The 11,617-nt window shown below is 49.4% G+C and overlaps 1 pseudogene; it reads left to right on the forward strand.

Moving 5' to 3' along the window:
• The first annotated feature begins 3,261 nt into the window (after nucleotides 1–3,261).
• LOC112414173 (myeloid-associated differentiation marker-like) lies at nucleotides 3,262–7,251 on the forward strand (annotated as a pseudogene).
• The last annotated feature ends 4,366 nt before the right edge of the window (nucleotides 7,252–11,617 follow it).

Consider the following 11,617-nt stretch of genomic DNA (forward strand, 5'->3'; position numbering starts at 1 on the left):
TTCCTGTGACATTCAGTCTCCAATGCTCATTGCTCCTTGGATACTTGACTCTCCAGATCCCACAGCTCTCTTACACATAATCTCACGATGGCATCTTGATCCCTCCTCAACGCCTTTGCACAAGCTGTTCCTTTGCCTGGGACATGGCCACCTCTTTATCAGTCTTCAGATCTCTGCTGAAACGTCACCTGTGTAGAAGGATCTTCCAAAAGTACATCTGCCCATCATGCTACGTCCTAAGACCCTGTTTGTTGTCTTCATCGTGCTGGTCACTACCTGAAGTTTTCTTGTAACAGTATTTAACAAGTTTATGGGTTTGTCATCTGACGCCTCCACCAGAGGTTCCACGCGGACAGATGTCTAGTCTGTTCTGTCACCTCTGTGTCTCTGGGCCAAGTCAGTCCTGGGCATGGTGTGGACACAGTACATTTTGGACAAATGAACAACTGAAATCAGTAATCATTGGGGGAAGGGGGTGTTCTTATCATATGCACACAAAATGATAATTATTACAGTAAAGGGGGTGGGAGGAAACTTTGGAGGCGATGAATATGTTTATGGCCTTGACAGTGGTAATGGTTTCATGAGTATATATTTATCCCCAAACTCACAGAGTTGTATACATTAAATATTTACATATGTTTACATGTCAATTATATCTCAATAAAATTGCTTCTTAAAAAATAAAATGTAGTTAAAAGTGCTACACAGTAACATGGGAAAGTGATAGAATATTTAAAAGACAAATCACATGTAGTACAATTATAATAATATAAAAATAAGTTTTTATGTTGAGATAAGTTACAAAGAAATACATGTTTCTATTACTTAAAAAAAAAAAAAACCATCAATCATGGAGGTCTTTTCGTCCAAGATGGCTCAGACTCTCTTTTCACATTTCATCATAAACGCTTCTGTCACTGTTCAGTCAGACTCCCAGGGGCAGAGCGAGGCTTTGAGTCGCTGATGTTCTAACAGAGACTGATTCATGAGGAGCCGCCTCTGGCTGCCTGGCCAGCTCCGTGCAGTAGAGCCTGTGAAAGACCCTTGTCATGTTTCACCGTGTGGTCCTTCACTAGGATTGGCTAGACTGACTGAGAATTTTAATTTTTTGAAAAAATTCAAACCATCTTGAAACACACAAGCCAAGCATCCAGGTGCAGGTGGGAAGGATGAGCATGTTTATTGGGAGGCTCCTCAAGGAGATGCAGAGGCAGGAACCCAGGCTGCCTCCCTGATCCTCTGGCTGGTGTACCCCTTTCCTAGATTCCCTTCCCAAAGCACTCAGTACCCGGGTGCCCAGAGGGAGGGGCGGGGGTGCTGGGAGTACCTGGCATGGGGTCTGAGAAGGTTAAGGGAGCAGGAGGGAGATGTGAGGCTACAGATGCCCTGGGGGACATCAAATGTCTGGCACTCTTGGCCCCTCCCCATCATCAAGACCAGGTGAATGCTTGTCCCCTGAATATTTCATAAGTCTGCCCCCATTTTCCACCTCTGAAAGTGTCTTTGCTCAAGGCCCATCATTACACACCCCGACTGTGGAATTAGCCCGGAAACTGGCCACCCAGCTTCTTGGCCGGCCTCCATTCTGTTTTCCTCCTAACGGCCAGAGTGACAGTTCCGAGGTGGGAATGTGATTGATCAGCCCCTCCTTACAGAATGTCAGTGAGGCATCATCACTTACAGCTAAAATCCAACTTATTTCTCAGGTGTTCAGGCCCATCCACTTTGGACCCTGTCTGCTGCACCTGCAATACCTCCCTTACTCCCTGCCTCACTTGTTGTGCTCAGATAAGACCTAGGAGCTTTTGGTGACCTGCCCACACCAGGCTCCTTCACAGAAGTGTCAGTCTGGGAGCAATGGGAGATGGAGTTGGTGGAATCCAGTTAGGCTTCCTGGAGGAGGTGATTAAGGGTCAAGTCTTAAAAGACAAATAAAGGTTAACAAGGCAAAGAAGAGAGGAAGAGTTTTGGGTTTTATGATTTGCTCAAGGATCTCATGAATCTTCAGTGGTGAAGTTGATGTGACTGCGGCTTGTGTGTGGGAGGGGGAGGGAGAAGGGAGAATTGAGCGTGGCCAACTGGAGGCCGGTCTATATGCCCACTTGGGTCAGGAATGAGGCTGTGGGGTGGCACAAGGTAAGGAGTTGGAGCTGAGACACTTTGGAGAAGCCAGGACCGTGTGGCCTGCAGCCTCAGAGCAAGAGTAGACAAGGAAAACCATGTCCTTCAGCAAGAGGAAATGTCAAGGCTGATATCCGCCTCCACTGGAGGTTTGGATTTTTTTTTTTTAAGTCTCCACAGAAGAAATCAAAATCTCAGTTCTTGTGAAGTGGGCCCAAATGTGCATGATCTCTGAGGTCCAACAACTCTAACCTGGGAAATTAACTCAATCACTGCCCAACAGACGACTGGCCTGGAGGGTCCTGAGCAGAAGCAAGTGCAGTTATTCTGGGTGAAGCTCCTAACCCAGGCAGCAGGGTCCTCCCAGGAAAAAGGGGTCCTGTAAAAGGGGGCTCTGAGTTTGATGACAAAGTACACGAGGGAACAATCCACTGTGAGTCACAAGAGCTCCAGTGAACAGACACCAATCTGAAAGAGAAAACAAACAAATACACTTAATACAATTAAGCACATTAGAAAAAGACACCATGAAGAGAAGACAGGAGGATATGAAAGAGAACCCTAATGGGTTGAAGAATGTCCTCCTAAAATTCATGTCTACTCAGAACTTCAGAATGTGGCCTTATTTAGAAATAGGGTCTTTGTAGAAATGATTATTTAAGAATCTTGAGATGGAAATCATCCTGGATGGAGGGTGGGCCCACAGTCCAGTGACTAGAGTCTTTAAAAGAGAAAGGACAGAGAGATTTGCACACACAGAGTTGAGAGAAGATGAGCACGTGAAGGTGGAGACAGAGATGCAGTTAAGCGGCCACAAGCTAAGGGGCCTCCAGAAGCTAAAAGAGCAAAGGAATGACCCTCCCCTGGAGTATCAGAAGCAGCATGGCCCTCCTGACCCCTTGATTTCACACTTCTGGCCTCCAGGACTGTGAGAGAACACATTTCTGTTGTTTTAAACCACCAAGCTCGTGGTAACTTGTTGCAATAGCCCTAGGAAACAAAGATGAATAAAAAAATGGAAAATGGAGTCTTTGTCATATTTTTATAAACTTCCAGAAAAGCTTGCCCACTTCTGGTTCCAGAGCATGGTGGTCACATGGATCCAAGGACCCCTTGTCCTAATCCTGTGGTGCCCCAATGTGTGAGACTCACAGGGTAGGATCCACTAATCTAGAGAAGGGTGGTCGGTCTAAAGGCCCACAGGAGCCAGCGGGGGAGGAGGTAAGTAAAGGGGATGGAGACGACTAAGGCCCACTGGAGAGGACCACCTGCATCTGCCGGGGGATGGTAGAAAAGCAAGATGCACTGTGCATGACACGGTCTCCTGTTTATAAAATGGGGAAAAAAATTACAGATACCCCTGCAAACGTGTGTGCATAGACGTACACACATGTCTAAATATGATTTCAGAGCATGTGAAATGTGTTGAAGGCTGTATATGAGGTTGAGGACATGGATGCTCCCTGGACGGAGGGGTGGACACTCCTATTAGCAGGGAGGAAGGCTGGCCACGCCGAAGGGAGGAAACTGGGCACATGTGATGTGATCATATTCCTGCTTTATGTCAATTATACATGAGAATAAGAAAATATAGAAAATACTAAACAGACATGAAGAATGAAAAGCAATATAAAGTAAAGGGGGTAGCAGCTGCTCAGCTCCAGCCACCAACCCACCACCCCCTAGGGAACATAGCCCAGTGCCACAAGATCACGTCAACATGCCTGGCTGCTGGGCAGGCAGGGCTCAGCCACATCTAGGATGTGCTCTGACGGAGGCACCCTTTCCACGCTCACAGATTAGAATGGTGGAGGTGCTGGTGGGAAACTCAGGCAAACCTGTTGCTTTACAGGTGGAGGTATTGCGGCTCAGAGAGGGCACATGCCTTACCCAGGGTCACATAGCTGGAACCCCCATGCCTCTCCTCCAAGTTCTGCTTCTGTGGCATTAAATTGATCCAAAGTTGTCATTTAGCCCTAAGCCCTCACTTTGTGGAGGTAGGTTGGGAACAAATTCGGGGACAGAGAGCATGACACCCTCAGCTGCCCTCAGAGCCAGTGCCCCTACCCCACCCCTGGCAGTGCCCACTGGAAGGCCAGCAGGCTCCAGGGCTCCACTGGCAACTGGGGCTGAAGGAGGCTTGTGAGTCCAGGTAGGTTCTCGGGGTTTGCTCTGTGTTTCTCTTTCTAGCCACAGCTTTTCCCAGGGTTTATTATCAGCAAAGGTGACAAGGCCCCTGATGACAGCTCAGGCTGCTGACCCTTAAGCCCTGGGGGCACCTCTCGGCCAATAGTCCCTTTGAAACAGGGCAGCTGTCCCTGAGGAGGGAGTGGGCCGGGGAGGAGCTCTCAGTCCCCCACACCCTGGGACCCTTGCAGGAGGCCCTGTGTGAGGCAGGACTGCAGCCCTGCTGGCGGGACTGTCTTGGGCAGGTGACCTGGGCGATTCCCTGGTCTCCATGGTCCTTGCCACGCTCGCCACGTGTCCCCTGTCCCAACCCTGAAACCCCTTTAGGCCTCCGTCCTCCCTCTTTCAGTTCCACTCCAGGCCCCTCCTCCATGGGGAAGGTTGGCTCCATGCCTGCATCCCTTCTGGGTCAGAACACACCTACTGGGTTGCCTCAGGGCCACTCAGACCCCGGAAACCTCCCCAGCTCATCTCCACTCTGCCGCCCCCGCCCCAGTCCCAAGTGCATCCTCAGGGCTGTCACCTGCCAGAGGGCCAGCAGGTGCCTCCTCGTTCAGCTCCTGCCCTTAAGAGGGGGCTTATAATCTGTTCATCCTCCACCCCCTCCCTCCCTGGGATGCCCTGAAAGCCTCCACATCAGCATCCAGACACAACATCCTTATCCATTTCCACTCCCTTCTTCCCAGCTTGGAAGCTGCTAACCACTCTCCCAGGCCATAAAAATCCTCACTCAGGTAGGACTATTGCTAGATCCTTCCAGACTCGCACCTGGATGGCAGCTTTAGAGTTTAAAAGCCAAACATATGTTAAGTTATTCTGTGGTTCCCCCAGGACGCTCCACCTTGGAGTAATGCTGGGTTGGTGTCTTTTTTCCCAAATGGAGAAGAGTCACATGTTAAGACAAAATTGGGGTGTGGGGTGTGGGATTCAAACAGTTCCTGCTTCCCATATCATCTTGTCCCCGCTGCCTTGCTCTTACACCATGGCTTATCTCTGTTCACCCCTGAAGCTGCTGGGTCACCGGGTGGGGCTGGGTTGCCTCAGATGGCAGCTCCTTCTAGTGACAGCTGCAGGGAGGAAAGGCCGGGACACGTCTCTTCAGGTTGCTGTGGAAGGAGGCCATGGCCCTGAAGGTGTGTCCTGGGTCCCAGAGCCTGAGTTTTGGTCCTGGGCTCCCACCCACATGCACTGTTGAAATGCTGGGCTGTAGAGCAAAGGGTTCAAACTCACAGCTATGGCACTTTTATCTGGGGCTCCCACTTTCTAGCCATGCAATCTTAGGGAAGTACTGAAGTCCCTGAGCCTTAGTTTTCTCATCTGTAAAACGCGGTTAGCAGTACAATCCATAATCCTTTTTCTGAAACACTTCAGGTCAGATATGATTCAGAATTCAGAATTTTTCGGCTTCAATCATGCAACATGGTGTATCTACTCTATAGGACATAACACCCTACCGGAGTCTGAAAGCACCTTGTAATCAAACACATTAGTGTTTCTGCCACCGACCTTTTGAGCATTCACACTAAGTGAAATAAATAAAAAACATAAATTATCTCACATCTGTGCAGGTCAAATTTTGTTACCAAATGAATTTTTTAAAAATTCTTGTTCCATTTTCAGAGCCTTGAAGGGTTGGGATTGTAGATAAGGACCATCCTAAGCATCCTGTCTGCGTAGATAATGGCACACAGCTCAAAGGGATTAAACAAATGTTCATGGTTTGAGGCCAGACCAAACATGGCTGTGAGCTTTGGGATAAGACAAGTCTCCTGAGAAGGCCAAGGGTGGTGGGTGGGGAGAGTCATTGTGGAGTAGCTGTGTTGTTACCCAAGTGTCTGGGCCATTGGTTCAAACTCCACTGACACTGAGCCTCAGCCGTCACAGGCCCCTGAGCCTTTTCCAGAAGTCTGACTCCAGAGCTGGATTTTTCACTGGCGGGTCCTCAGCAAAGACCACTGCCGCGTCGAGAACATAGACCTGCACGACCATCACGACCTCCACACGGTTGTCCTCAGCTCTTTGACCATCATGGGCTACTTCCTCAGCCTGCTGCAGCTGCTCTCCACCTGTGTGGCCATCTCCCTGGTGGCCAGTGTGGGCACCTGGAGTGGGGCCATGGGTATAACTGGTCCATGTTTGGTGCTTCTGCTTCGTTGTGACCTTAACGTCTTCATAGTTTGGTTACGTGGGCTCCAGTCCCGCCTCCACCTCTTCTGGGACAGCCTTCTCGTCACCTGTGCCTGCCATGCCACCCTCTTATGCCTCTCGGCCTCCATCGTCTTTGCCATCACCTACATCCAGTTCTTGCCTCACAGCCCCTTTCAGGACCACACCATTGCTGCCACTGCATTCTCTTGGATGGTTTCTGTGGCCTGGACCTGTGCCCTGACTGGCGAGTTCTCCTGCTATATGCTCACCTTGCCAGGCCTGCTCAACAGGCTGGAGATCTTCATGGCCTGTGTCACCTTCGCTTTCATCAACAGCCCCTACCTGTATCAACAGCAACCGGCCCTGGTGTGATGCGTGGCCGTGTACCCCATCTACTTCCTCCTGGCAGCCACGGCCATCTTGCTGAACTGGTGCAACTGGAACGACAGGCTTCCTATCCCCTCCCCCATTTTCCATTTGGGGCTCACCCTGCTCTCCGTCCTCCTCTACACTTCTGCTGTGGTCCTCTGGCCACTCTACCAGTTCGTTGAGAAGTTCAGCAGGCAGCCCCAGCGATCCAGTGATGTGAGTTGCCATGATAGACTCACCTCCTGTGTGTGCGTCTGGGAACCATGACCACCTATGGCCATCTTGACAGCCATCAACCTACTGATTTATGTGGTTGACCTGGTGGATTTGGCCCGCCGGTTTTTTTCTTTATCAGGTTCTGAGGCTCTGCACAGGGCTTCCCGATTCCCTCTCGTCAATGGAGGTTTCTACACCAAGCCCTGACGTCTTCTGATGTCCTCTTCCTGGCTCCCCTCTCTCCCTGCTCACATCCTTCCCCAACCATCTCGCTCTCTTTTCTGCTCCCTTCCCTCCTTCTGCTCTGTCTCCTTCCTGTTTTGTGTGGTTGCCCAGATCCTGTTTTGCCTCTTTCTCTTGCTGCTCTCATCTTTTCTACATTTTCTACTTTGGGGCCCATTTTTGGTCACCTTTTTTTCTCGTCTCCTGTGTCCTGACCGCCTCTTCCCCTTTTCCTTCTTCTGATCCATCGGGATCCTGAGCTTCTTCCTCCTCTGCCCACCGCTCCCCTCCTACCTCCTAAGGTGCTGACTCCACATCACACAGCCCTCTGTGCAGCTGTTCACACCCTGGGCCTCCAGAGGGGCCTCACAGCCAAAGCATGCCTGTGCCCCTGGCTGTGCCTTCATTGGGGTGTGTGTGTGCAGGTTTGGGGTGTGGGGTGGGTAGCTAGGCACTGGGCCTCCTTTCTTCCAGTGGAGGAGGGTGTGCAGTGCACCTCCCCTTTAAGTTAAAAGATAAAAAAAAAAACCCTAGAGGTCAATAATTCCCAGTGGGCAGGAGACTTAAAGCAGAGACTTGGACCACTTGGCTCCCCTCGTACTCAGCGCCACCTGAGATTGGCTCCAGAAGTTTTGCAGGCTTACTAAAACCCACTGCATAGAGGCTATTTAGAGGAAGCAAAGGGTGGATGCCTTTCATTCCAACTACTCTCAGAGGAATCAAAAAAGGAGCTGGTGAAGAACTGCAGGGTCTTGAAGACAACTGTCTGAAGTATTTGTGAGGGCCAGTGTTCAAAACACTGCTCTCCTGCCTCAGTGTTCAAAACAGCATGTCCGGGGCTTCCCTGGTGGTGCAGTGGTTGAGAATCTGCCACCAATGCAGGGGACACGGGTTTGAGCCCTGGTCTGGGAGGATCCCACATGCCGCGGAGCAACTGGGCCCGTGAGCCAAAGCTACTGAGCCTGCGCGTCTGGAGCCTGTGCTCCGCAACAAGAGAGGCAGCGACAGTGAGAGGCCCACGCACCGCGATGAAGAGTAGTCCCTGCTCGCCGCAACTAGGGAAAGCCCTCGCACGGAAACGAAGACCCAACACAGCCAAAATAAATAAATAAATAAATAAATAGCATTCCCTTTAAAAAAAAAAAAAAGAATCCTCCTGCCAATGCAGGGAACATGGGTTCGAGCCCTGGTCTGGGAAGATCCCACATGCCATGGAGCAACTAAGCCCACGTGCCACAACTACTGAGCCCGCATGTCACAACTACTGAAGTCCGTGAGCCTAGAGCCCGTGCTCCGCAACAAGAGAAGCCACTGCAATGAGAAGCCTGCGCACCACGCCTGCAATGAGAAGTCCCCGCTCGCCACAACTAGTGAAAGCCCATGCACAGCAACGAAGACCCAACACAGCCAAAAATAAAAACAAATAGATAGGGAGGACATATGGGAACGTGTGTATATGTATAGCTGATTCACTTTGTTATAAAGCAGAAACTAACACACCATTGTGGAGCAATTATACCCCAATAAAGATGTTTAAAAAAAAAAAAAACAAATAGATAAATAAATTTATAAAAACAAACAAACAACATGTCCTGCCTCTGCAGGGAGAACAAAACGGCCACTGCCAGCCTTAAAGGTGATGTTAGGTTGGGTTTTTTTGTTTGTTTTTCTTTTCTTTTTCTGGTCAGGAGGGCAAAAATTTGTGAATAGCCCTATTCCTAAAGGGGAAGTTTCTTTGCATTTTTTGTTTTTTCAGAGGGGTGGCTTTGGAGGGTGGGGATCGCTTCTACCACAGTGAAAGGAATCGCATGGCTTGACTGGGTGGAGCACACAGAGGTGTGTTTCTGTGTGCCAGTTGCTTTCTCTGCTGCTTTGTGCTTCTCTGGGGCTCATGAATAAGGTGATCTATATGAATGTATAAATGTATATATATATATTATTTCCAGGAGCTTCTGGTTTGCATCAGCCCCTGCTGTCAATCATAGAGAAAAGCCTTGTCCTTTCTCACATCCGTAGTTTTTTTTAACCTCAATATAAAGATAAACAAACAAAAAAACAAAAAACAAAAAAAATACCCTAAATCAACAGATTCTAACTGACCCAAATTTGCCTAGATCTCACAAGAGGCCTAGCAGATTTCCCTCCTCACCCAAATCACCTTCTATGGGAGCCCCTCCCACTGTCTCCACACCCACACCTGAGCCAGAGCTTAGGGAGTGGCCCATCCCTGGGAAACTAGAGGTTGGGCCCCATCCCAATGCCCAACATCCTGTCCACTAACCCTTAAAAGGCCTCTGCCAGCCCCTGGATGCCTCGCTTTAAAGGTGTGTGCCAGTCTGCCTGCTCAGTGTGCGCGTTTGCCTGTGTATGTGCATGTATGTCCGTGTGCCCACCGGCATTGGCACGATCAGCCCTTTACAGTAACTGGTGGTTGTGAAGACACCAAAGCCTTCTTCCTCTCCTGTTCTCAGCCACAAAGCCTCAGCATCTTTTGAGTCACCAGGCCCAGAGGGGCCAGGCAAGCAGAGCTGTTGGGGGAGGGGCAGAGAAAGGACCCCCACTGCTGCCATTCACTCCTGTACTGGGATGAAGCATGAGATCTTCACCTAGTGGCAGGTTAGGTGGAGGGGGAGAGCTCCCAGGAGGGGATCCCCATGACAGGCAAATCTTAAGGAGCAATGCAGTAAAATTCATATTTTAAGGCAAGACAAGAAAAATTTCAACATAGAAATTTTCTCTGCCCATCTGGGGCTCCTCCCTCCCTTCTGGGGTGCATTGTGCATCGGCATTGTGCCTTAACCAGACCTCCCCAAGGGCAGAAATACCTGCTCCACCATAAAGAGCAATTTTCTTCTTCTGGCCTCAGCCATGTAACTCCTTAGAAGATAACACTACTTCCTTATGACCTGATTAATGTCACAGGTTATATTATTTGCACTCTGCCTTTTTTACAGGATAATTGTTTCTCGCATTAACAAATGTGTGATTGAGTCTCTGATAAAAATAATGATGACCAGGTGACTTGAAATGATCGAACCTATGTACAGTCTATAAGACCCACGATTATAATAGTGACACTCTAGATTTGGAAAGGAGCAACAGGAGGGAACCATTTCCTGGAGCTGACAGACTAGTAAGACGGCTGGTCCAGAGGATTTTGGCTACTGTTACCAGGACTAGGTGAGTAACAGCACCTTGAGTGCCCTGAAATGGGCATTCCTAGCGCCTTGGGACAAATTTGCGATGAAATGCCTCCCAAACACTGGTCAAAATTAAGGCCGAAAGGGAGAGGATTGTGAAATAAAAAATGTTGCCCACCACCCAGTTCTGCAAGAATCAAGTCATTAGCCACTGCAGTCGCTGACCTGCAATCCACGCTGAAGGGAATTTAGGTCGAACATCAATGATGAGACACAATGATCTGGGAACACTGGCAGAACTGGCCATCAGATAGCCAGAGTTTTTCAGGAGATATTTTTATGAACCCAGTTTCTTGCATCTTCCCATACTTGGAAAAGCACTAAAACCATTAATTATGGTCTCTGGTCCTTTCGAAGACCGATAACTTTGCCAAGATGCGTGATTGGTTGCATGTACTCCTTCCCCCAAATCACATACATACTGGGCTCCTGCCTTACCTGTTCAGAACAGTTCTCAGAGCTTCCTGAGAGACTGTTTCTTGGGTCATATTCCTCAGGCTGGCTCAAATAAAATTTTCCATTTCTTTCTTAGATTGACTATTGATTAATTTTTCATCAACAAAAGCTAGTATGCGTTGATCTGCCCCCAGTCTGTATGCAGGAGTGTCATATTCTTCTATTTTCCTGAATCAAATTGAACATAGCCCTGGGGCCTCACGGCCCAGGAGGATGGAAATATCTCTGTGGTTTAGCAAGAGAATTGCCAGGGATGTGCTCACCTGAGGCGCTCATCGTACAAGCCTCATGGTTCATGAGGGCAGCAACTCCATCCCTCTTATTTGGTGGGGGTTAAGGGTCATTTGTCACAATTCCAAAGCAAGGTCCAGTCCTCTCACTATGGACCTCAAAAGAAAATGTACAGGTCCTCTGCTTAGTTCAACCCTCTTGTCACAGAGAAGGTGCAGCTGGATCCCAGGGAGGGGGCAGGATTTGTCCAGAGTCACACTGTGTTTGGCAGAGTCAAAGACAGGACCCAGGTTTCCTGGTTCCCAGGCCAGCTGCCTTTCCACTACCCCACGTTGCTTGTTACAAGTGTGGCAGCAGCATCCTCCAGGCTGGGCTTATGCCCCATCCACCCTAGTTCTGCCACAAACCTGCCACGTCACCCTGAGGAGGTCACTCACTGCTGGGTGAGCCAGTTTCCTCATCTA

Source organism: Neophocaena asiaeorientalis, unplaced genomic scaffold (genome assembly GCF_003031525.2).
Source record: "Neophocaena asiaeorientalis asiaeorientalis breed wild unplaced genomic scaffold, Neophocaena_asiaeorientalis_V1.1 scaffold346, whole genome shotgun sequence".
NCBI lineage: Eukaryota > Metazoa > Chordata > Mammalia > Artiodactyla > Phocoenidae > Neophocaena > Neophocaena asiaeorientalis.